Source organism: Myotis daubentonii, chromosome 17 (genome assembly GCF_963259705.1).
Source record: "Myotis daubentonii chromosome 17, mMyoDau2.1, whole genome shotgun sequence".
Lineage (NCBI taxonomy): Eukaryota > Metazoa > Chordata > Mammalia > Chiroptera > Vespertilionidae > Myotis > Myotis daubentonii.
Window position 1 is genome coordinate 3270398 of NC_081856.1, and position 25512 is coordinate 3295909.

Sequence of the window (25512 nt, forward strand, 5' to 3'; positions counted from 1 at the left end):
CACCTGTCCCCACGCAGCAGCCAGGCTGGGCACACCACACCTGTCCCAATGCAGCAGCCGGGTGAGGACATCACACCTGTCCCCATGCAGCAGCCAGGCTGAGCACACCACACCTGTCCCCACGCAGCAGCCAGGCTGAGCACACCACACCTGTCCCCACGCAGCAGCCGGGTGAGCACATCACACCTGTCCCCATGCAGCAGCCAGGCTGGGCACACCACACCTGTCCCCATGCAGCAGCCATACCACAACCAGGCAGAGAGAGCACCCCCACTACCACACTCAGGAGAAGAATGGATGAACATAATGAGAACTTCCACAAAGAGAGCAAAAATGTAAAATAAAAGTACCAAGCGGAGTGACATTTGCATTGTACGGGCCCCCTCAGGTGAAGACAGAGAAGATCAGAAGAATTATTTGAAGAAATAAAGGCTGAAAGTTTCCTAATCTGGGAAAAGAAACAGACATCCAGCCCCAGGAGGCCCAGAGTTTCGGATAAGATAAACCCAAATCCAGCCACACCAAGACTCTCATAATTAAATTGGTAACAGCTAAAGACAAAGAATCATAGGTGTTAAAAGACAAAAGAAGTAAAATTATAATAATTATTAAGGAAAGCATAAAATAGGAAGATGTAAAATGTATCATCAAAAATAAAAAACTTAAGAATAAAAGTATAAAGTTTTGGAATGTGTTAAATTACTATCAACGTAAGAGACTGTTATATATAGGATATTATATGTCAACCTCACAGTAACTACACAGAAAAAATTTACAGTAAACACAAAAAGAAAGAGAGAAAGGAATGTAAACATAACACTACGTATACTCATTAAACCACAAGGAGAGAAGAAAGGGAAAGAGAAAAATTACGAAAACAGCCAGACAGCAATGAACAGCATGGCAATAAGTACATATTTATTGATAATTACTTTAAATGTAAATGGACTAAATTTGCCAATCAAAAGAAAGGGAGTGGCTGAATGGGTTAACAGCAACAACAACAACAACAACAAGAGATCTATGTGCTGCCTATAAGAGTCTCACTGCAGAAGAACCATCACAGACTGAAAGTAAAGGGATGGGAAAAGACACTCCATGCAATGGACACAGAAAGAAATCTGGGGTAGCTGTCCTCATATCAGACAAAATAAACTTTAAGACAAACACTATAATAAAAGACAAAGAAGGGCATTACATAATGATAAAGGGGTCAATCCAGCAAGACGATTTAATGTTTATAAATATAGTAGAGGCCCAGTGCACGAAATTTGTGCACCCAGGTTGCGGGGGGGTGGGGGGCCCTTAGCCTGGCCTGTGCCCTCTTGCAGTCCGGGAGCCCTCGGGGGATGTCCTACTGATCTAAGCCATCAGTCAAGCCATCAGTCGGACATCCTTAGTGCTGCTGCGGAGGTGGGAGAGGCTCCCGCCACCACTGCTGCACTCGCCAGCCTGTGAGCCTGGCTTCTGGCTGAGCGGCGCTCCCCTTGTGAGAGTGCACTGTCCACCAGGGGGCAGTTCCGGTGTTGAGTGTCTGGCCCCTGGTGGTCAGTGCACATCATAGCGACCAGTCATTCTGCCAATCGATCAATTTGCATATTATCCTTTTATTATACAGTGGGGCCTTGACTTATGAGTGTCCCGACTCACGAGTTTTTCGAGATACGAGCAGTCTCTCAGCCAATTTTTTGCTTTGAGTTGCGAGCTAAAATTCGGGTTACGAGCCAGCTTCAGATACCCCCCCCACCCCCACCCCACCCCCCCCCACCCCACCCCCCCCCCGCTAGTGGCGCGGCGAAGGTCACAGTGAACGCCACAACATCAGCCCAGCATCACGTGTCTCACTCGTTCACTTTATGATTTGACAGACGAGTAATTTGAGTTACAAGCTCCGTCACGGAACGAATTAAACTCGTAAGTCAAGGCCCCACTGTATAGGATAAGCACCCAAAATAGGAGCACCGAAATATAGAAAGCAAATATTAACAGAACTAAATGGAGAAATTGAAAGCAATGCAACAGTAGGGAACTTTAACACCCCACTTAGAGCAATGGATAGACTGTCCAAACAGGAAAGCAATAAGGCAGCATGAGCAGATAATTATCCTGAGTTCATCTGCAGGCAGGCCACTCAGAGAGAGGGCAAGCCACTCAGCACCGACCCTTTTGCAGAAATAGTAAGGATATGATTTTTTAGTGAAAGGGAGACATTGTCACAGGTATGCCTTAAAAGTACGTACGTCTGCATTCCGTAAATGATCAGCACACAGAGTGCTTGCAGCATTCATCACCGGCATAGACAGAGATATTTACTGCACAGGGCACTTCCAAGGCCTGGAAAGGTGTGGACAAAGGTTAGTTTTAAAATTAACTGTTAAAAAACCGAAGTTTCTCTCAGCTGTAGTTAAACCCAACAAGGGGGTACCTGACCCTTAAGCTGTGAGTGGCGGGACATGCTGCAGAACACCAACCAGACCCACCAAGCAGACCTGGTGGACTTAGAGGCCATGCGCGAGGCCCACTGAGCTTCAGGCATTGCGCTAACGCTTTACCTATGTTCTCTCTCACTTCCCCTATGGATTCCTTTTGTGAATCTGAGCGACACGGTGCTGTCTTCCTGCGTGACTGGTGCTCTCTGATTTGAGCATTATTTGTGGGAGTCCTGAGTTCTGAGTTGGGCCGCCTTCCCTTCAAAGGGACCAGTAGCTAGTGGCCATCACCTCCCGTGAGCCAGCTCGGTCCCGTAGGGTCTGAGTCTGAACCCAGCATCCAGGGGCTCCAGCCTCAGAGCTGCTGTTGGTGCCCATGCCCAGGGCGATACCTCACCTGCCCCCAGGGCCCAGCTCTGTTTCTGGGGGATTCTGTCTTGGTTTTGATAGGAGAGAGTGCATTTCCGGGAGAGATAGATTACCTCCTGCATGACCAACATTTTCTCCAAAAGTGTGATTTCTCCAAAACTGGTGGTTCCAGGAAAGAGAAGCAAAGGTGGACGAGGGTATGGCTATGAAACTGAGTAAAGTAGATGAGTGTCAGATGTATTTTGCCGGAAGAAACTGTGAGTTATGCTGGTGGTTTGACATGCAGGTTTCATGAAAGGAGCTCTTCCGAGGACGTCCCGAGTCCCCCGCCTCGCCCCCCCCAGAAGGAGGGAGGCGCAGGTACAGAGGGCAGCCTGTGGGGGGAGGGTTGGTGCTGATGGGGCCTGCGGGGGGTGGGGGGGGGCGGTGCTGATGGGGCCAGGAGGAAAGGGCTGCGTCTGGGACGTGTGCACTTCCCCAGCTCCTGCTTTCATGCTCAAAAAGCTTTATGTTGAGTTCTCAGACCAACGTTGATGTTTAATTTTTTCACCTTGTAGGTTGACAAGAACATGTCAGTAGTGTCTCAGGGAATGCTGGCATTTCATGGATAAATAAAACCTGGTTGACTTGATTTCCTATTTAAGATATGAAGTTAGTGACTATTCAAGCAAGTAGGGTTCAAAGAGATAAAATAATTCAAAATCTTGTATTTTTTAAACTTTCGGGAAGGATTTACAGAGGAGGGCTGTGAAATTTGTCCCCAAAGACAGGCTGACAAGGATTAACGGGGTTTAAGCTGCTCTTTTGTATCTTTACTTCTTGTTTTGTTTTTTAAGTTCTTTTTTTAACCAGATGCTGCGACCAGGAAACATGATCCAGGAAACAGGATCAGTGCTCACTCTCCGGTTCCTCCCAGGAACCCGGTCTCCGCGTCGGCGTGTCGAATGTGGGCCAGCGAAGGCATCCCAGCCAGCTGAGGACTTGTTCTCAGAACCTGGGGGCTGCAGGGAGAGAAGGGGGGCCCGTGCCCAGAGGTCACATGTGCCCACGTGACCACGGGCCTGGTGGGATGAGCTGTGCGTGACCCCCACTGAGTTGTCGATAAGCTGCGAGGTGCCTTTGCAAGCAGCTCCCACTGGGTTCTTGCACAGACAAGAGAAACAGACACTAACCCTGACAAATGGCCTCCCTTTCTGCCACTGCGGAGTGGGGTGGGGCGAGAGGTTGTTCTCCTGGTGTTTCCTGGACTCACTCACGCTGTGTGTTTCACCAAAATGTGGTGGTGGTGGTGGGGGGGGGGGGGGGTCACCGGGGCCTCTGGGAGAACAGCCGGCTCTCCGCGTGGGCTTTCCTTTGAAGGAGGCCGGGCTTCCTCACACAGCTCGTCTGTGTGCTGGGCGTGCACTGATCCAGCCTGCGAGTGTGTTCCTTGCTGATGTCCCATCAGCCAAGAAGGTCATGGGATGGGGCTCCAGGAGGACATGGATTCCGGCAGCCAGCATTCCCTGGGGGCCAGACCCGAAGGCCTGATTCCTTTCCCAGAAGGCACCAGGCTCTTTCTGACCTCAGGGCCGTTGCACAGGCTCTTCCTTTATTCTTACAATCGATGTTAGAAACCCAGACGGGGCACAAGTGCTCAGGGCTCCGGGCAGCTCTCCTGCTGCAGGGGCGGCCGCAGTTAGCAAGAGCAGAAATAGACAGGTAACCCTAGCTGGTGAGAAGAGCGCTGGAGAAATAAATCAGGGTGGTGGGTAGGACGGGCCTGGCGAGGGGAGTGGGGTGACATGAGGTCAGGAAGGCCTTCTGAGGGGACGGTACTGAGGTCTGTGCGCGCATCCCAGACCGCCCCCACTCCTGCCCCTCGCCGCGGCCCTCGCCGGCCTGCCCCTCCCCGTCCTCTCTGCACAGGGTGGCCTCTGGTCTGCCCAGTGGGAAGGGCCCGGCCTGCTCCTTACGCCTTAGGAGAACTGACCGCAATTCTTAGAGATTTGCTTGTTGTTTACTTAAGTCCCCAAGCAACTACGATACCGAGAAGACAGCGTGTGTCTGGGTGTTTCTGGAATGTGTCCACAGAACTATGATTATTCCGTAGTCAACACTGATCGCCACGGGAAGGGATGTGGTCGCTCTCAGAGTCACTCCACAGCCCGAGGTGGCCCTGGGGCCGGGGTGCGGGCAGCAGGCTCCTGGGTCCAGTTCCTGATGGGTACACGACTGCCCCCTTGGCCTCCAGTTGCAGTGACTCCTCGAAGCTTCATGGCCAAGGCGTTGGGAGCTCTGCCCATGGGCTTCGGTAAGCTTAATCCCAGGACCCTCCTGGACTCCCACGCCAGCGTCCGCCTCTTCCTCCTGCTCCCTTCAAATTCTTCACTAAAAGACACACTTCACTCAGTTTCCTTTGAGGCCTCTCCCCTCGAACAGTGGCAGCAGCTCTCAGTCACCAGTGCCCAGCAGGCACCAGCGGGGAAGCGCGCTCTCCTACCCCCTACACCCTCCCCACCGCCCCTCCCCACCGCCCTGCCAGCAGGGGAGCCTGCGGGCCAGGCCCTGTCTGGTCGCAAGCCCTTCCTGAGACCACGCTCGCTCGCTGTAGATGGGCTTCGTTCTTCCCGAGGAACATGCACAGGCTGACGGAGGTCAAGGACTCCCCCAGGTCACCGCCTGAGTCCAGATCTGCCCGTCTTCCTGCCACATCGGAAATGGACATGCAGGACCCCTGTGCCTGGCTCCCAACTTGAAATCCAAAACTTCAGCCGAAACCGGTTTGGCTCAGTGGATAGAGCGTCGGCCTGCGGACTGAGGGGTCCCAGGTTCGATTCTGGTCAAGGGCATGTACCTGGGTTGCGGGCACATCCCCAATAGGAGATGTGCAGGAGGCAGCTGATCGATGTTTCTCTCTGATCGATGTTTCTCTCTGATCGATGTTTCTAACTCTCTCTATCTCTCTCCCTTCCTCTCTATAAAAAATCAATAAAATATATTTAAAAAAAAAAAAAAAGAAATCCCAAACTTCATAAAAACGAAAAGTTTCCTGCCAAAACTTCACTGAGTTGACCTGAACTCAGTTGTCAGCAAAACCTGAGCAGGTGCAAATCTCTTTCTAGTCCTGGTTTATTCCACTGGGCATGACTGTTCATACTGTTCGCCTCAAAAATATGACGTGTTGTGTGAAAGGCCTCTCCCGGCCCCGCCGCGGGCTGCACACACCTGCCTTCGGGAGGAAGCACAGGTCGCCGCAGGGCCAGACGGTCGGGAATCCCTAATGGTCCCCTTTGCGAGTGACGTTTAGATCACAAAGCTTTTCAGAGCAGGAGGGCTCTTTTCCTTCCCTCCAGTGCACAGAGAAGAGCGCGGGGTCCTTCCCGTGCCTTACCTCGTCCTTCCCTGAACACAGCCCCTCCTGTCCAGGGCGCACCATGCTGACCCAGGGAAGTTCTGCTCCTTGTTCAGGCAGAAGACACTCGGCTTTAAAAGTAAACAGAACGAAAAAAGAGAAAAGCACTTTTAAGAAGCATTGATATTTACTTCAGTTAAATTAACTTTTAAATTTTAATTTCCCAAGGCAATGGTTAGAACTTTAACACTAAAGTGAATGTACTAACTGCATCTATTAAAATGAACCCAAAAATAGTGATTATACATTGGAAAACATAAGAAAATAATTATGAGAGTACCTTGCATTCACAGAGCAATTTGCTTATAAAGTATTTCCATCTACCTGATCTCGTATCCTATCTAATAAAAGACAAACAGGGTAATTGACCATACCTTCGCTACGCTTCCCATTGGCTAATCAGGGTGATATGCAAATTAACTGCCAAGAAAGATGGTGGTTAACCACCAACAAAGAAGCGCGGCTCCCTCCTGCCTCCGGTGGAAGCAGCGCAGCTCCGGGCGGTGCACTGCGCTTCCTGTCAGCTCCCGCGGAAGCAGTGGGCAGCCTACTGAGCAATGTTGCGCAATGGGCCACTAGTGTTATTACAAGAAAATGAGCCTTTAGTGAGTTCCTCCTTTTCACCAGGCACTTACATATTACTATGTCCTTAGTCATCCTTACCCTCTGTGAGGTTGATTGTATTAATTGTTTCACACACAGGGACGCTGGGGCTCAGGGAGCTAACACCTCTGCTTCCGCCTGTGCCGACCGAGGGTCCGGTGGGTAAGTGCGGGCCAGGTCCTCTCGGTCACAGAGCTTCTCCCGACACCCTCGCCCTCTGTGGTGGACTTCATTCTTTCTGGTCTTCTCTTCTTGCTGACATTCAGTGATAACATTGTATGGCGTTTTAAAAAAATATGTTTGTATTGATTTTAGAGAAAGAGGAAGGGAGAGGGAGAGAGAACCATCCATCACCTGCCTTCTGCACTCCCCCTACCGAGGACCCAGCCCGTGAACCTGTGACCTCCTGGTGTGTGGGATGGCACTCAACTAGCTGAGCCGCACGCCAGGCACATTAAACGTGTTTCTAATCTTAACACACCTGAAAGTGGTGGGAAGGGCCCTGGCCTGGGGGGTCAAACACCGATGCAAGCACGCTGCAGTGTGGCTTCAGACAAGTGACAGAGCAGTTCAGCCTCACTCTCTTCTTTACAGTCAGCCCCCGTGCTGTCCTGGGGATTACACCAAATGAGAGAAAGACTCGATGCACAAGCCAGCGTTCCCTCCGTGCACGGGTCCCGATTGGAACCTAGTAACACGTGGGTGAGAGGACATTGAAAAGACCAGAGGCCGACCTGTCATCACCCCTCCTTCACCCAGTACACCTTCTCTCGGTGCCCAGTGACACAGGCCACTAACCCAGCATTGTTCATAACAACTGGAAGTATCTAAGGTCGCAGTGGGGCTGGCTCACTAATGAGTGGCAAGCCACACGGAAGAATCTCATGAAGTCCTCCAGAACGCCTTCTTTATGTAGCTCTGCGGCCACAGTTCACCTTGCTAAGGGGAAAGGATAAGGGCCAAAGAGCATTTACAGCATTTGTACTTTTAAAACTAGAGCCCGCCTGCATTTACTGTCATCAATTACATCTAGGAGAGTATGAAGGGGGCCTGGTCCCCTGGGATGGAGGCGGGAGGGGGAGGTGTTTCTTCGGTAGCTTTTCATTCCTTTCCATTTAGGACACCATGAACATATCACCCCTTAAGAAACTGAAGTTACAGATGAAAACACCGTCCACGCCTTTTCATGACATGGAGAACCGGAGCTCAGACGCAGCCCGGCACACACGTCCCACCTCGACCTGCGTCGTGGGCTGGTCACAGTAGACGCTCCTGTCCTCCTCGTTCCGCTGTTTCTCATTCCGGTTGGACATGTTCCTCACAGTGAGGCCCCGAGGAGTGGGCTCTGCCCTTGCTGCTGGCTCAGGCGGTCTGCCCGCCCCCTCCTGCTTGGGGCCCACGCAGTGTCCTTCCCCAGCGAACTCTCAGCCTCCGGCCCGAGTCATCTGGGCCTGGACTCCACTGATGGTCAGCGTCAGGTCACAGAGCAGGAGGGACGAGAGGAGCTGGGCTAGAAGCTGGCTGGGCTGGCGAGCAGGAGCCTGCTGTGCTGGAAGGTCGACCCCAAGCCAAAGGCAAGGCCAGAGTCGGGGGTGAGGGGTTTTAAGACTGGGCGAGGGCCAGAGAGCAAAGCTGCCACATGGCATTGGCTGCACCGCCCCGGCACACAGGTGTGGCTGTGCCGTTCCAGCTGGCGCCGGGAACAGGTCAATTTCCAGCAAAGTCAGGCCCACAGGTGTCCCTGCACCTGCACTGGCTTTAGCACTCTCCCTGCTGAGGCCTGCGGGAGGTGGGGCTCCGCAAGCCCCTCCCACACCCAGGGCCTGCCCAGGTGTAGCCCTGGAAGCCATGGTCACAGCAACCCATTCCCTCCGCACGCCCCCCCGCCCCACCCTGCACACTTTCTCCACCAGGTTCCCCGGGGCCTCAGAAGGCAGGCTGGGACGTCAGTGGCTCCGTGTGAGCAATTGTGTCACAGGCAGAGCCACCGTCCATTCCTGCGGTCACTGCGGCTGAAGGGTCTGCCCTTGCTCCCGCTGTGATGAAGGGGCTGAGCTGTGCCCACGTAGCTCCCTGTGGACACGAGCCCCCTGTCAGGGCCGCGTTCCAGCCTCCTGGCTCAACAGCGGGCTGGGCACCTGCACGGTGTGCCGTCGGCCATCGATCACTGCGTTGGTTCCACAGCAGCCTGGCAAGTGACAAGCTCCATATCGGTCCCCCCCCACCCCCACCCCCCGCAGGCTCTGCAGAGGAAGGGAAAGGCCTGGATGGTCAAGCTCAGGTTCCAGAGGCAGGAAGGAGACTGAATATAGATGCTCATAAATCAGTCGCTTTAGGCAGACACCTGCCCCGTCAGTCTCGGCGACATCCACATGAGAACTCGGGGATCTAGGGTTACCCTCGGCGGTGCCAGGCCCACAGCCCGAAAGGTCAGCGCTGTTGCCGTGGCTTTCTCTGCCGGCTGTTTCTGAGTGGATGTCAGTCATGCTCTGTCATGCAGGAAGCCTGTCATCCAGAGGCAGCCCTGCTGCTCGCCATCCCATAACGGACCCGTCTCTGTTCTCCCAGCTTTGCCGCCAGCGGCTGCCAGAGACGCCTTTCTCCCTCCCCACGGCTTCATGTTTTAAGGTCTCAAATCCTTAAGCCAAGTTTTATTCACCTCCTCTTACTTAACTTAAAAACAATTCTTTTAAAAATAGTATAGTAACCAGAACACGGGCCGTCCGCCCCGGCCGAGGGTGGCCGCTCCAGGAAGGAGCGGGCCTTGCGAGTATCGGGTTCGGCGGCAAACACTGGCGCTCTGTGTAACATCGGCAGTCCAAACACAATCTCACAAGAAAACAAAATCAAGGCAGAAAAGCGGAGGGCCCCGGTGCCAGCGGCAAGCGCCACCCGCAGAGCCTCCAGCTCCGGGGTCTGCGCGGGAGCCAGCCGGGCACAAAGGCCCCACTGTGCAGAGCTGGCCCGGGACCAGCAGCACCCCAGGAGTGACCAGCGGGAGGATCAGGACTCTGCCCGGAATGCTCCTCCCCCGGCAGGTCCCGCACAAAAGCAGCCCCTTTGTTCTGGGGAGCTCAGCCCTTCCCCCGGCGCTGGCTGGGCGCTCGGCTCCACTTGAAATGCATTGTTGACATGGGCCAGGGGGTGTTTTTCCTGGAGCCCTTCCTCACCAGCCTGTTCCGGCCGCCTGGCGACGATGGAAACCGGGCACCTGCCAGCACCCCCTCCCTGGTCAGGCCGGGGCAGTGCACAGAGGGTACATGGAACTTTCCAGGCAGCGAAAGGCCGCGCGAGGGGAGTAGTGCCGGGCTGGGAATATTACTGCAATGCCCAAGGCTGCCTGTTGGGAAACCCACCCGGCCCAGTGAACTGGGTGTAAGGGGACCTGGTCAGGAGGCTTGCGCTTGGCACTCCACTCGCAACCCACTCACAGGGGAGAGCCATTGCCCAAGGAACCCCCGCGCCCCCCCCCCAGGTCCTCGAGAAGCCGCCTTGCTCTCAGTCAGAGATCTGAGTCCTTGCACTCACCGCCAGCCCACCCGCCTCGGAGGGCTGTGCGCACAGCTTGTCTGCAGGCAGCTCGTACTTGCTTGGAGCAGCCGGGAAGCAACACCGAGAACTGGAACAAACAGGACAAGACACATGGCCTCCACCGACTGAAGCAGTCGCCTGGTCACCTTTTGTATAAGGGGCAGGGTCAGGGGGACCTGTGTTAAAACCTTGCTTTTTGCCCTTGCCGGGTTGGCTCAGTGGATAGAGCATCGGCCTGCTGACGGAAAGGTCAAGGGCACGCACCTCTGTTGCAGGCTCCTCCCCAGCCCAGGCCCTGATCAAGGCTCCTGCAGGAGGCAACCAATCGATGTGTTTCTCTCACATCGATATTTCTCTCTGTCTTTCCCTCTCTCTTCCACTCTCTAAAAAATCAATGGGAAAATATCCTTAGGTGAAGAATAAAAACAAACAAACAAAAAAAGTCCGGCAAGTAGTTGTTGAAAATTAAATGAAGTTGTTAAAAAAAATCTTGCTATTTTGTCCTTAGTTAAAAGACAGGGATCCTTTCTGCAGATTATAGGAGACGTCCCACAACCAATCTTATGGGGGAAGGAAGATTTACCATGTTCCGTCCTATGCTCTGACCCTTCACCCCTGGGGATGGGTGGGCATAGATGTTCACCAGCTGCACCCGAAACGAGTTTCAATCATGTCTTGGTTTGTCCACAGCGAAACCAATGCTGGTGGGTGTGATGCCCGTGGCTGGACTGGCTGGCCTTGTAGGCACAGCGCCCGCCCATTCAGGAGAGTGATGCCCACAGCACACCTGGCCCCCATGGACAAAGGCGACCCTGTCTGTGTCAACAGGTGGGAGACGACAATGGCTGTTGGGGGTAACAGCTCCCCAGGCCCCTGAACTCTTGTAGGAATGAAGGAAGAAGTGGTGCCGAGTAACCCTGTTAGACTCATGGTATAATTGCTGCAGGGGGAAGAACGCTTGGTGCCGTTTGAAGACCTGACGTTCTAACTTGCCCCTGACCGTGGGCAAGAGACTTCGGTCTTCGTCTGTGAGAGCCTCTCTTTCATGTAGAAATAGGGACGCTGAGTCCTGGTGGGCGTGGCTCGGTAGTTAGCGTGTCGGCCAGCACACCGGAGGGTCATGGGTTCGAACTTCGGTTGCAGTCTTGATCCCCGGCCCCAGACAGACGTGTGCAGGAGGCAACCAATCGATGTGTCTCTCTCACATGGATGTTTTTCTCTCTCTCCCCCTCCCTCCCTTTCCCTCTCTCTGAAAAAAAATCAATGGAAAAAATATCCTCACTCCTCAAGTGAGGATAAATAAAAGGAATGCCGATACCTGTCCTGCGACTTCTTAAAGCCACTGATAAGGCCACGTGAGTAAAAGGACAGAGAGCAGAGGCCCCAGTCAATGGGCTGCTCTGAAACACACTCACCCTAAAGTCACACTCACTTCTCACCGCTTCCCAGAAAGGGCCCGGGAGGCTCGCTGCACCAGGGCTCCAGGCTGATTAGGCAACCACTTCACCCGCCAAGTTCTGGGAGCTCTGACAGCCGAGTCCTCCTCAAGCCCTCCGGCCGACGTGACCCCGGTCCACGCACTTTCCGTTGTTCCCAGTATGTTCAGTAAAAACAACAGCACTCTCTACCTGGACAGCTGTTCTTCGCCTTCATCTCTCATCTTCCCAAAAACTCTTCAAGGTGAGTATTATTACAGCTCAGTTCACGGTAAAGAAATAGCATTACTCATAGAACAGGGCAGACAGAGAAAGCTAATGCCAACACTGGAAACAGCTGGTGAGCAAAGAGTTTAGAGACGGGGGGTTTCAGTGGACACGGCTTCATCCCCACGAGGGGTCTGGGCTCACTGTCTACGATCCGTAAAGAGGAACCGTGTGGGCCCCTCCCATGAAGACGTGCGCTCTGCAAACGCCGGTCAGTTAGTGCTCCGGTGCCGGAAGCCGGTCCATCCTTGCTGCTTGACACAGTCACTGCAGGAAAGAAACATCTGCACAGCATATGTTTCAAGGGACCTGGCGTATATAGCATACTGTTCTTAATATGTTTGCTCCCCTTAGCACTGTGTGTTTTAACCAAGGTCACCTCTCCTAGAAAGGTTGTTTCCCCAGGTAGGAATTTTTCCCTGAAGTCAGGGAGGGGATGAAACTCCTTAACTAAGTGCCAGGCGGGTAGTTAATCACTACAAACAATCATGCTTAAGCTACATAATCTTTACTCCCTGGAATGGAGATAAGAAACGCCCTAGCCTTTGTAATAGAAATTGACAGGATTAAAATCAACTGGTATAAATACGGATGTAACAAGACAATAAACAGCAGAACCTCTCTGGAGATCCAGACCAGAACTTGGCTGGAGATCCTGGCTAGAGATCCTGGCTAGGCTTCTGATCAACTGAACACTGTCTCCGTGTCCTTCCTTCTTCGCCGACTCCGTCTACGCCTTTGGGAACCCCTGGACCCGCTGGGGCTGGACCCCGGCATCTGGCGCCCGAACAGGGTTCCCTTAGGTAAGTCCCCCCCGTACTTGGGACGGATAGGACTGCACCGTAGGGTGCTTCAGACCCCCCCTATAGAGGATAAGTAGGGTAAGCGGGTAGTTAGTACAGAACTTAGATTGACAAGATGGGTCATACTGAGTCTAAAGAAAAAAGACTCTGTATTAATCTTTTAACGCATATGCTTACTAGCAGAATTGGAGTTGAGGTTACTCCCAGTGAGACAGAAAGTTTTATAGAAGAAGTATGTCAATGGCTTCCAGAGGATGGAACTGTTAATTTAAAAACTTGGGTTGAAGTAGGAAAGCAATTAAAGAAACACCACGGATCTGAGGAGGTCCTGCCATGTTTCTTTTCCCTCTGGGATTCAATCTGTGACACCTTGGCACCAGAGGCAAAAACGGTTGAACTTTCTCAAAATTTAAAGAGTCCCTCGGCTCCACCCAGAGAGGATACATCATCATTGTCTTCAGCTCAATCTAAAAGCAATTTAGCTATGCCTACTGATCGGGAGGAGAATAAATATCATAAACATGACCATTGGTCCTTTCCAGTCAGTAGAGAGGAGAGTGGTCCTCCCATTCAAAACAGGCTCCCCAAATTAGAAAGGAAGCCTAAACCAGGTCCTGTGGCTCCTAGGAGCTCCATGTCTAAATTTCAAAGGGCGATAAGAGAAGCTGAAGCTAATGGAGATCTTGAATTCTCACTCTGCTTCCCAGTTACATATGAGAATGAGTCTGGTGGGAATAGAAACCCCACCTTGGAGCCTATACCTTACAAAGTACTTAAAGAATTAAAATTGGCCTGCTCTGAATATGGACCTCTAGCTCCTTACACACAAACCTTGGTAGAAACCCTAGCCAGTAAATGGATGACTCCTTATGATTGGTCACAGGTTTGTAAATCCTTTCTCTCAGGAGGCGATTACTTATTATGGAAAACTGAATATGATGATCTTGCTAAGAAAGCTGTAGCCACTAGCGAAAAAACCAGAAAAGGAATAACCCTAGACATGATATTAGGAGAAGGTGATTTTAACACGGCTGAGGAGCAAATGAATATGCCCACAGAGGCACTTACCAAAGTAACCAGTTGTGCAGTAAGTGCCTGGAAATCCCTACCTTGTACAGCAGGAAAAACAACCACCCTTACAGAGGTTAAACAGAAGGTCGAGGAACCATATCAGGATTTCCTTTCTCGCCTCATGCAGGCAGTCAAGAGAGTAATCAATAACAAAGAGGCAGCCGATATCCTAATCAAACAACTGGCTTTTGAAAATGCTAATAATACCTGTCAGGCTTTATTAAGGCCGATTCGCAGAACAGGAACTATAAATGATTTTATAAAACAGTGTGCTGATGTAAGTCCAGCATTTATACAGGGTGTAGCTATAGCTGCAGCTCTCAAAGGGGAGACATACCCTCAATATGTACAGGCTATAGGACAAGCCAGCAATAATACAGGTAATAAAAGAAATATGAACTGCTACTCTTGTGGCTTATCTGGGCACTTTAGCAGAGAATGCCCAAATAAAAATAATAATAATACTCAGGCCAGATGGCAAGCTCCTCGACAGCCTGGAAATAGATTAGGGAATAATATTAATCCTCCAAAAACCGTTTGTCCCCGATGTCAGAAAGGATTCCATTGGGCAAAGGAATGTAGATCAAAATACCATAAAAATGGTCGGCCTTTAAACTCTACAAATAGCTCCCACGGAGGTTATATCCCATCACCTCAATTGGGAAACTTGAGAAGGGGCCAGCCCCAGGCCCCTGCAATAATAGGGGCATCAACCTTCAACCCCTCTGCAAATTTCGATCAGTCAGTGACCTCTTCAGGGCAACCCCAGGCAGTGCAGGATTGGACCTCCACTCAACCACCCATGCAGTACTAACCCCAGACTCGCCAGTAGCAGCCATTCCTACAGGAGTGTCTGGGCCGCTGCCTGAGGGAACCGTAGGTTTAATATTAGGGCGGAGCTCCACCTCCTTACAGGGGATCTTAGTCATCCCAGGAGTTGTTGATGCAGACTACACAGGAGAAATACAGATTTTACTTTCCCCACCCACCACAACTAAACAGATTCAGCCCAACCAGAGAATTGCCCAATTAATCCTGTTACCAATACATAAAATAGGGACAGCTGTTACCCAGGAAGCTAGAGGGGCCGGAGGCTTTGGATCTAGCGATGCAGCATTTTGGATACAAGAAATCCATGCTACTAGACCTACAAAAATTTTACAAATTCAGGGAAAACCAATTGAAGGTCTATTGGATACAGGAGCAGATGTTTCCTGCATAGCAGGGAAGGATTGGCCCTCTTCATGGCCCACGCACACCACCTCCACTTCCCTAGTAGGACTAGGCAAGGCATCTAATGTAAAAAAGAGTTCTCAGATTCTAACTTGGGCTGATGAAGATCAACATTCAGGGACATTCTGTCCCTATGTAATTACGACTATCCCCTTTACATTATGGGGAAGAGATATCTTGTCTCAAATGGGAGTTGTATTATATAGCCCCAGTGATAGAGTAACATCACAGATGCTAGACACGAGATTTAATCCAGGAAAGGGATTAGGAAAGGAAAGTAATACCTCACACTCCTCGACAGGATCTGTAATTGGGGCCATTGCCCTTAGGACTGCTGATCCCATAGTCTGGAAATCGTCACAACCAGTATGGGTTGAGCAATGGCCCTTAACATCTGAGAAAATATCAGCAGCCCGACAATTAATTGATCAGCAATTAGCAGAGGGACATATAGAGCCATCAAATAGTCCCTGGAACACACCCATATTTGTAATAAGAAAGAAATCAGGCAAGTGGAGACTTTTGCAAGATCTAAGAGCCATAAATGCCACCATGGAAGATATGGGCTCCTTACAACCTGGATTGCCCTCCCCTGTGGCAATTCCACAGGAGTATTGTGTTGTTGTTATTGACTTACAGGATTGTTTTTTCACTATACCTCTTCACCCAGCTGATTGTCAAAGATTCGCATTCAGCATACCATCAGAAAACTTTAAACAGCCTTATCAGAGATACCAATGGAAGGTTCTCCCACAAGGGATGAAAAATAGTCCTACATTATGTCAAAAGTTTGTAGATCAGGCATTGCAAGTTATTAGAAAGAAATTTTCAGATCTATATCTTATTCATTATATGGATGATATTTTACTAGCTCATAAAGATCGGGCTACTTTACAGGAAATTCTTACTCAGACCATCCTTGCTTTAGAAGAACATGGTCTAAAAATAGCCCCAGAAAAGATTCAGACTGAACCTTCTTTTTCATACTTAGGCAGAATATTACATACCCCTACTATCACCCATCAGCCTCTACAATTAAGAAAAGATCATTTAAACACATTGAATGATTATCAGAAACTATTAGGTGATATCAACTGGGTCAGGCCATATCTAAAAATAACCACTCTTGACTTAAAACCTCTATTTGACATTTTAAAGGTAGATTCTAACCCTAAGTCTCCCCGACAATTAACTGTAGAAGGAGAAAAGGCTATAGCAAAAATAGAACAGGCCATCAATAAACAGCAACTACAGTATCTAGATTATTCCAAATCTTGGGCCTTAATTATTCTAGCCACTAAATATACTCCTACAGGATGCTTGTGGCAGGAAGGACCATTAGAATGGATACATTTACCTGTCACTCCTAGGAAGATTGTACCACCCTATCCCTCCCTAGTGGCCACTCTCATTATCAAAGGTAGACGACGCAGTATCGAACTCTTTGGAAGAGAAGTTACTGAGATAATAATACCTTATAAAAGAGAACAATTAGACACACTATTACAATTTGAAGAAGAGTGGCAAATAGCTATAGGTAACTTCCCAGGGCAAATTTTACATCATTTGCCAAGATCACCTATATTGCAATTTCTCTCCCTACATCCGTTTATATTTCCTATTAAATGTTCAAAAGAACCATTATCACCTCCTGCCTCCTTAGTATTCACAGATGGTTCCTCTAATGGTAGGGCAGTAACAATCATTGACTCAATAACCCATGTTCAACAAACTCTAGAGACGTCAGCTCAGAGAACAGAGCTTTTGGCAGTCATTTATGCTTTTGAACAATTGCAACAGGTTCCCTTTAACTTGTACACTGACTCTCAATATATAGTTAAATTATTTCCTCATATTGAGACCGCCTCTCTCCCACAAGGAAGAACAGCCATTTTCTCTTTGTTAACTCAGCTACAAACTTGCATTCACAAACGAGAAAAGGCTTTCTATATTGGACATATTAGAGCTCATTCCTGCCTACCAGGACCCTTAAGCGAAGGAAATTATCAGGCGGATTTACTAACTCGCCCAGTAGTTTGTACAGCTCTAGAAGAAGCCCGGCGGTCTCATGCCATTCACCATCAAAATGCTTCTGCTCTCCGTCTATATTATCGCATATCTAGAGAAGCTGCTCGAAGTATTGTGCGTGACTGTGGCCATTGTCCTACTCATTTTCCTAGCCCTGCTACTGGAGTTAATCCAAGAGGACTTAGACCCTGTGACTTATGGCAGATGGATATTACTCATGTCCCATCTTTTGGCAAACTTTGCTATGTGCATGTTTGTATTGATACCTTTTCTCATGTTATCCTTGCTTCTGCACGTACAGGAGAAGCCTTTAAAGATGTAAGTCAACATCTATTCCAATGCTTTTCCTACCTAGGAATACCAAGGGCACTTAAAACTGACAATGGGCCTGCCTATACCTCTAGAACTTTTAAAAACTTATGCTCTACATTCGGCATCGCACATACTACAGGAATACCCTACAATCCTCAAAGCCAAGCAATAGTAGAAAGGGCTCACCAAACTTTAAAAACACATATTAAAAAATTACAAGAAAATGAGTTTAAATATTCCTCTCCTCATCATGTTCTACAACATGCTCAATTTGTAATTAATATACTAAATGTAGATTCTGAGGGAAATTCCCCGATGTACAGGCATTGGAACCCTGATCTATCTAAACCTAAAGCCCTCGTCAAATGGAGAGACTTGCTTACAGGAGCCTGGAAGGGACCTGATGTACTTTTAACCCAGGGGAGAGGATATGCTTGTATATTTCCACAGGACGCAGACTCACCTGTGTGGATTCCAGACCGTCTAGTCCGACCTTATGTCTCACCGCCCGCCATCTCTGCCTCATCATAGCACACCTGACCAGTGCCCGTCTGCAGCAGATGTGCAGCCCTGAGCTGGAACTATCTGTCCATTGGGAGGATCACATGTGCCTCCTTTTTGTCTTTCCACATGTCCCAGCTTTGCCCCACATCTTCCCTTTTTCCTTTTTTTAAAAATCTAACTACTTGTTTGCTGGTTCTTTGGCCTTTCTCCTTCTTTCCTGAACACAGCCTTTTCTAGAATCTCCCTACCCTACTGTTCCAGGAAGGGCACCTCCCTTTTCTGCCATGACTAGGGGGTGTCTAGTATATGTCCCATACATGGAGTTGTCTTGTGCCAAGAGCCTGACATCCTGGGCTGAGAAAGCCCTGTTCCAGGACTCTCCTTTGTCCTGTATTGGCGCCTCTTACCCTTGTGCCAAGAGGGACCCTCTTCTTACAATTCAATTGCCCATAGCTGTTGCCTGAGCTCTCTGTTCATGCTGAGGTTGAAGCCTCATGGTGGCTGGTACCATGGATCTGTCTCTGGCCCAATGGCATAAGCTGGGCCCTCTCTAGAGAAGAAACCTGAGTTCCCTATGATCAATGCCAGAGCCCCGCCAGCAGGTGAGGGAATCCAAAGGCAGTTGCTGGGCATGGAGGCCAGAGGGACATAGGCTATCAAGGAGACAAAACTGAACCTCACATCACCCTACTTGGCCCAGAGATGGCTGGTAGTCAACGACGGGTAAGACTCCACAGGGTGGGGCAACCTAAGACAGGCACAGTCGAGGGCCAGTAGGAGAAAACTTGGGGTGCAACAAAGGTGGGGCACAGACCCCCCTCCCCAATGGTGCAGGGGCTTGAACACTCGCCCCTTCTGAGGAAGGTCTCCTGTCCCCATGGCTGCTTCCTGCTTCCCATGCCCAGCTCAGATCGGGACCCAGGTAAAGACAGAGACTGGCTGACAGCAGCTGCCCTCTCACTGCAACAGGACTTGTTTCCCATTTCTACCTGGGACCACAGGGAAAGGGGAAGCTGAAGGAAAAGGCTGTGTCAGGATGCTGCTTTCTTCCCTTTCTTCTCCCTCTTTTTTCTAAACACTTCCATGCCTTGTAGTTCTTTTGCTTTCTCTTATTTTTCTACTACCCTCCATTTTCCATATCAGCTGGATCCAGAGGGCACAGCTTACTCCTCCTTGGACATCGACACCACCATCAACCACGGCCCTGATGGACCCTTTGATGCAGCCCTTCAATTTGCTGATGCTTCGGGAAGCCTGTCGCCAGTGACGCCGCCCGCTAGCCAGACCAACAAAGACAATCAAACCAACAACTTGAGGACAGCTGAAATCCCTTGACTGAAGAGGCTGGCAACCTTCTACAGGAATGGGGCTCCTTCTGCGCTCCATCCACTATGTTTATAGCTATGCTCACTATCATTGCTTGCCACTCTTCTTCGGAGACTTAAATGGCCCAATCTGAGAGGTGGCCACTGATTTGCATGTGTGAGCATTTAAAAAATAAAAAAGGGGGAATTTGCCGGAAGCCGGTCCATCCTTGCTGCTTGACACAGTCACTGCAGGAAAGAAACATCTGCACAGCATATGTTTCAAGGGACCTGGCGTATATAGCATACTGTTCTTAATATGTTTGCTCCCCTTAGCACTGTGTGTTTTAACCAAGGTCACCTCTCCTAGAAAGGTTGTTTCCCCAGGTAGGAATTTTTCCCTGAAGTCAGGGAGGGGATGAAACTCCTTAACTAAGTGCCAGGCGGGTAGTTAATCACTACAAACAATCATGCTTAAGCTACATAATCTTTACTCCCTGGAATGGAGATAAGAAACGCCCTACAAAGGACCTAAATAGACACCTTTCAAAAGAGGACATTCAGAAAGCCAAGAGACATATGAAAACATGCTCAAAGTCACTAATCATCCGAGAGATGCAAATCAAAACAGCAATGAGGTACCATCTCACACCTGTCAGACTGGCTATCATCAACAAATCAACAAACGACAAGTGCTGAAGAGGATGTGGAGAAAAAGGAACACTTGTGCACTGCTGGTGGGAATGCAGACTGGTGCAGCCACTATGGAAGACAGTATGGAGTTTCCTTAAAAAACTGAAAATGGAACTCCCATTTGACCCTGTGATCCCACTTCTAGGAATATATCCCAAGAAACCAGAAACACCAATCAGAAAGGATATATCCACCCCTATGTTCATAGCAGCACAATTCACCATAGCTAAGATCTGGAAACAGCCTAAGTGTCCATCAGTAGATGAATGGATTAGAAAACTGTGGTACATCTACATGATGGAATACTATGCTGCTGTAAAAAGGAAGGAACTCTTACCATTTGCAACGTCATGGATGGAACTGGAGAGCATTATGCTAAGTGAAATAAGCCAGTCAATAAAGGAAAAATACCACATGATCTCACTCATTCATGGACAATAGAGACCATTATAAACTTTTGAACAATAATAGATACAGAGGCAGAGCTGCCTCAAACAGATTGTCAAACTGCAGCAGGAAGGCCGGGGAGGGTTGGGGGGCAGGAGGTAGGGGGGTAAGAGATCAACTAAAGGACTTGTATGCATGCATATAAGCATAACCAATGGACATAAGACACTGGGTGATAGGGGAGGCTAGGGGACTGTCTAGGGCGGGGGGATAAAATGGATACATATGTAATACCCTTTGTAATACTTTAAGCAATAAAAAAAAAAAAAGAAAGAAACGCCCTAGCCTTTGTAATAGAAATTGACAGGATTAAAATCAACTGGTATAAATACGGATGTAACAAGACAATAAACAGCAGAACCTCTCTGGAGATCCAGACCAGAACTTGGCTGGAGATCCTGGCTAGAGATCCTGGCTAGGCTGCTGATCAACTGAACACTGTCTCCGTGTCCTTCCTTCTTCGCCGACTCCGTCTACGCCTTTGGGAACCCCTGGACCCGCTGGGGCTGGACCCCGGCACTCCGGCACTTCTCCTTGACAGACCTGCCAGGACTGGGCCGGTGAAGGCCACTCCTGCAGGCAGGTGGCCTCGGGCTGCCTCTGAGCAATCCCGGCCTGATGGCACGCTCCAGCCCCGCAGAGCGAGTCCGCACCTGCACAGCGCATCGCAAAACAGTGACGGCATCGCAAAAAGAAATGCCAACAGGAATTTCTTCTCTGCTGTTGTGCTCGTAAAAGCATCCCAGGACGTAAGAATGTTATGGGGAACGATGAATTTGGTAAAGCAGTAAGTGCTTTTTGAAGTGGCAGCGAGGAGTCTGTGTTTGCCTGAAGGAGGCCTGTGAGAGGGTGGCATTCAAGGTCTTTACGCAACATCTGTACAAGTGCCCGGGCGTGCTCCCAGCATATCACCTGGAGTGTTTGCCAAGATGCAGGTTCCCGGGCCTCCCTGCAGAGATTGTGCTACAATAGGTGCTGCGTTCATACGTCACTTCAGCAGAAATGTTCGTATAGCCTGACACATAACTGGAATGTTTAATAGGTCCTAACAGGACCTCCGCCGTCAGAGGTGGCCGGGTAGCAATTTGCCTCTAAATTAACACAGGAAGGTATGTAATTGACTGTAGAGGACTTGAGAAATAATGTATTCTCATTAAATTCGTGGCGACAAGAGTGATGCCTGACTAGGAAGAGTTTGCTCTTGAACAAGACATGTGAGTGGACAAGGCCAGCCTGTGAGTGCAGTCACGGAGGACATCTGTCTAGGCCAGGGGTGGGCAAGCTTTTTGACTCGAGGGCCACAATGGGTTCTTAAACTGGACCGGAGGGCCGGAACAAAAGCATGGATGGAGTGTTTGTGTGAACTAACATAAATTCAAAGTAAACATCATTACATAAAAGGGTACGGTCTTTTTTATTTTTTAGTTTTATTCATTTCAAACGGGCCGGATCCGGCCCGCGGGCCATAGTTTGCCCACGGCTGGTCTAGGCCCTGGAGCCGCTGCCTGGCCTGTGACCGGTCACGGTCACCAGCCCTGAGGTCATGGAAGGCAGCTTGGAGCGAGTCCTTCCCGCCAGGTGCCCGTGGCCTTCCTGCCACAGACAAGCCCCAGGACGAGCTTGCATCTGTTTGCTAAAAGCAAAGATCCGTGTGGGACAGCCGGTCAAACACAAGGGTGCCGGCCTTCACTGAAAGCTGCCTGTGGGATCAGACGCCGAGGTGGTGCGTGGGGGCCCAGACTCGCCTAAAGGTGCCAACACGTACAAAAGGAGCTCGATCCGTGCCCACTGTCCACATTGGCTAAGTCACTTTCACAAACATGAAGGATCGATGAGACACACATGTGCCCTTTAATTCACACACATGTGAGTCCGAGACAGGCCGTCTACACACTAGACATTAGGAAATGCTGGCCTAAGAAATCACCTTCAGTTACAAATGCGTTTCACAAGTCTAGTCTTTGATAAAAGAGTTTGAGAGCAAACACGATTACTAGAGAGTCAAGCAGAAACCTTTCTGAAACCCTCCGACACCTTTTAGGGAGGCGGACCCCAAAGCGTTGCTTGAAAGATGGTGTGTCGAGGTGAGAGATGTGGGCGGCCTTCCCTCCCCTCATACTTACGCTGGAGAACGTACCTCCTTTCCGAGTTACACAAAGGATTCGCTTTAATCTGTGGCAAGCAGATTTCTGTTATGCAACTGTTTGAATTTCTGGCCACATGCAATCATGTGAACTATTTTATTTTATTAAATCATGTATTTACCTGAGAGTTAAAATCAAACCATTTTTGAGGGCAGCGGAGGCTAAGGTTGATCATTGACATGCAGTGCTCTGTGGTTTACAAAGTATTAGGCTATTTTTTTTTAGATGAAAATAGTGCATAATCATGTCATCTGTTATAGAGGGATCACCAGTTCCCCCGACAGCCACAGGAGAGGAGATACAAATAGGACCTTGGTCAGTGTGAAAAGCTCATGCAAGAATGCTGCGCGACCAATTCACCCGGCAGGAGAGAGTCCTGGCCACGAGCTCAGCAGCTCAAAGCCACGATTCCGTCTGTCGGTGTGTCTTTCAAACAGTAATTCCAACAAGCCCAAGAGCCCCTCGGTAGACATAAACTGTAATGTTTTCAAAAGCATGACACCATCGGAAACTGAGGATGCTTCTGCGCTGACTTGGTTGCTAATAAAAAATACTCATTAGTGCAGAGGTTCTCAACCTTCTGGCCCTTTAAATACCGTTCCTCATGTTGTGACCCAACCATAAAATTATTCTCGTTGCTACTTCATAACTGTAATGTTGCTACTGTTATGAATCGTAATGTAAATATCTGATATGCAGGATGGTCTTAGGCGACCCCCCGGTTGAGAACCGCTGCATTAGTGGATTTAAAAAATTGCCTTCAAAATAACAATAAGAAATTCCAACACAGGAAATATGAGGTTGAAAGTCTCTCTTTAATTACAGGTGAAGATAAAAGCCGCCGAGTGGTAGAGTTTTAGAATTCATGTCGAACAGGCGGCCAGGCTGCAGGAGTGGCGGTCCAACTTGCCAAGCCCAGGTCCCGGCTCTGCCCACAGTGCCTGCAGGTGCAGGCGCCACCGCATTCCACATTCCACCAGAACTGAGCGGGACGCTTGTCCTGAGTCCCAAAGACAAGCCTGAGTTTACCGCCAGCAAATCTCATTCACGCGCCCAACACCAGTGCACATGTCCGAGTTCAGGTCCGCGCGCCTGCCGCAGGCCTGGGAGCATTTTGCCTAAAAGTACAATCATTGAATTAAAAATTACTAATCAAGAAAGACAAGTATCACATGACCTCACTCAGATGTGGAATCTAATAAACGAAATAAACTGATAAACAAAATAGATCCAGAGACATGGAAGTGTGGAATGGCCTAAGGAGTCTCAGAGGGAAGGCGGGTGGGGGAGCGGGTGGGGGAGTGGGTGGGGGAGTAGGTGGGGGAGTGGGTGGGAGGGCGGGTGCGGGTGGAAGGGGTCCATGGGAAGAAAAAACAAACAAAGGGGATATCTGTAAGACTTTCAACAATAAAAAAACACCTAAATACAGACAGAGGGGTACACAGGGCGGCAGGAGGGGGGAGGGAGAGCGGCGGCCATGCAAAGGCTGAGTGCAGAGCGACCAGAGGAGAGGCCAGTGCCAGGGCCCAAACCCCGGAGGACGGGAGGAGCTCGGTGGACGGAGACCAGGGCGGCCGCCGGGAGGGCGACGTTGGGGAGCATCGCCTCTGAGTGAAGAGAAGGACCCAGTGCTCAGCGCCTCCTGCGGGGCTGCCAGCTCTCGTGGAAGGCTGCTCCTCACCCGCTTCTGCACCGGAAACGAGCACCGCCCGCCTCAGCAGCACCACAAGGAGGGCAGGGCGGTAGGAGGCGGGCGCCACCTTCACTCACGGAAAACGCCCCTTGGCCTTCACTCATTTCTAGCCTGACCCCCCCTCCCCCCAGCACAGTGAGATAGGCTCCTTCATTACAATAATAATAATAATAATAATAATAATAATAATAATAATAATAATGGTGAGCTGAACTACTGAGCAAAACAGAGACAGGCTCATAGATGGGGAGCAGGCAGACAGCTGGGGGAAGGGGGTGGAGGGAAAGGGGGTGGTGGAGGGATTGAGCAACAAAAAAAAAAGAAAGAGAACTCATGGTGTGGGGATTGCAAGGGGGGAGGTGGAAGAGGGCACGGAGGGGATAGATGGTGATGGAAATATGACATAAAATGTAAAAAGAATAATCGTAAAGGTAAGTCTTTTAGCACTCTCCATGCCTCTTTTTGTTTTAATTTTTTGCAGTAATTTTATTTATTGGGAAGGAAGAGAGAGAGTTGTGGCACACGGTTTAAGGGTGGGTCTCCTTAGGGTCAGATCAGCAATTTACCTTGAAATGGTTTTCGCTGCTATTTGGCCTCTGAAATTCCTTTTCCCAGGTAAGGGAAGAAATCTTCTCCACCCCCGCCCCCCCCGCCCCGCCTTCAGTCCATTAGTACACGTCCATCAAATGCAAAAATTAAACCAACCTAATTACTAAGATTAAACCTTCTATGCACTATTCTTTCAACACTTGAAATTTGCTATTTACAGAGCTAAACTCTTTGTTTTTCCCCAGTTTTATTGAGATATAATTGACATATAACATGACACATAACATATAACATGTTATCGTGGCTTACTTGGCCTGCTCGTCCTTAAGAGCAAACACCTTCCTCCCTCTCCCGGGCGGGGCGCGTGCTGGAGGCCCCAGGCGCCACAGCCCAGGGCAGGACCTGAGGGCCACGGTGAGGTGGAGGGATCGCAACCTGAGACATTTAAGTTTGTACAGAGTTTACGCTGAAAAAGGCAGGTGCATCAGCAGGAAAAGGGGGATGAGGAGAAATGGGCGGGCGTGAGGACTCCAACCCTAGGTGCTCATTAAGCTTTACATCTTCGCTCTGGAGTTTCCTGCTGGGGGGACACAGACACGCCTGGGTACGTAACGCAGTGGAGGGTCATGGTGGCTCAGGTTCACAGCAATGGTGCCTCGCCCTGGCCAGGTGCTCTGCGGTGAGAGCATCAGCCTGCGAACT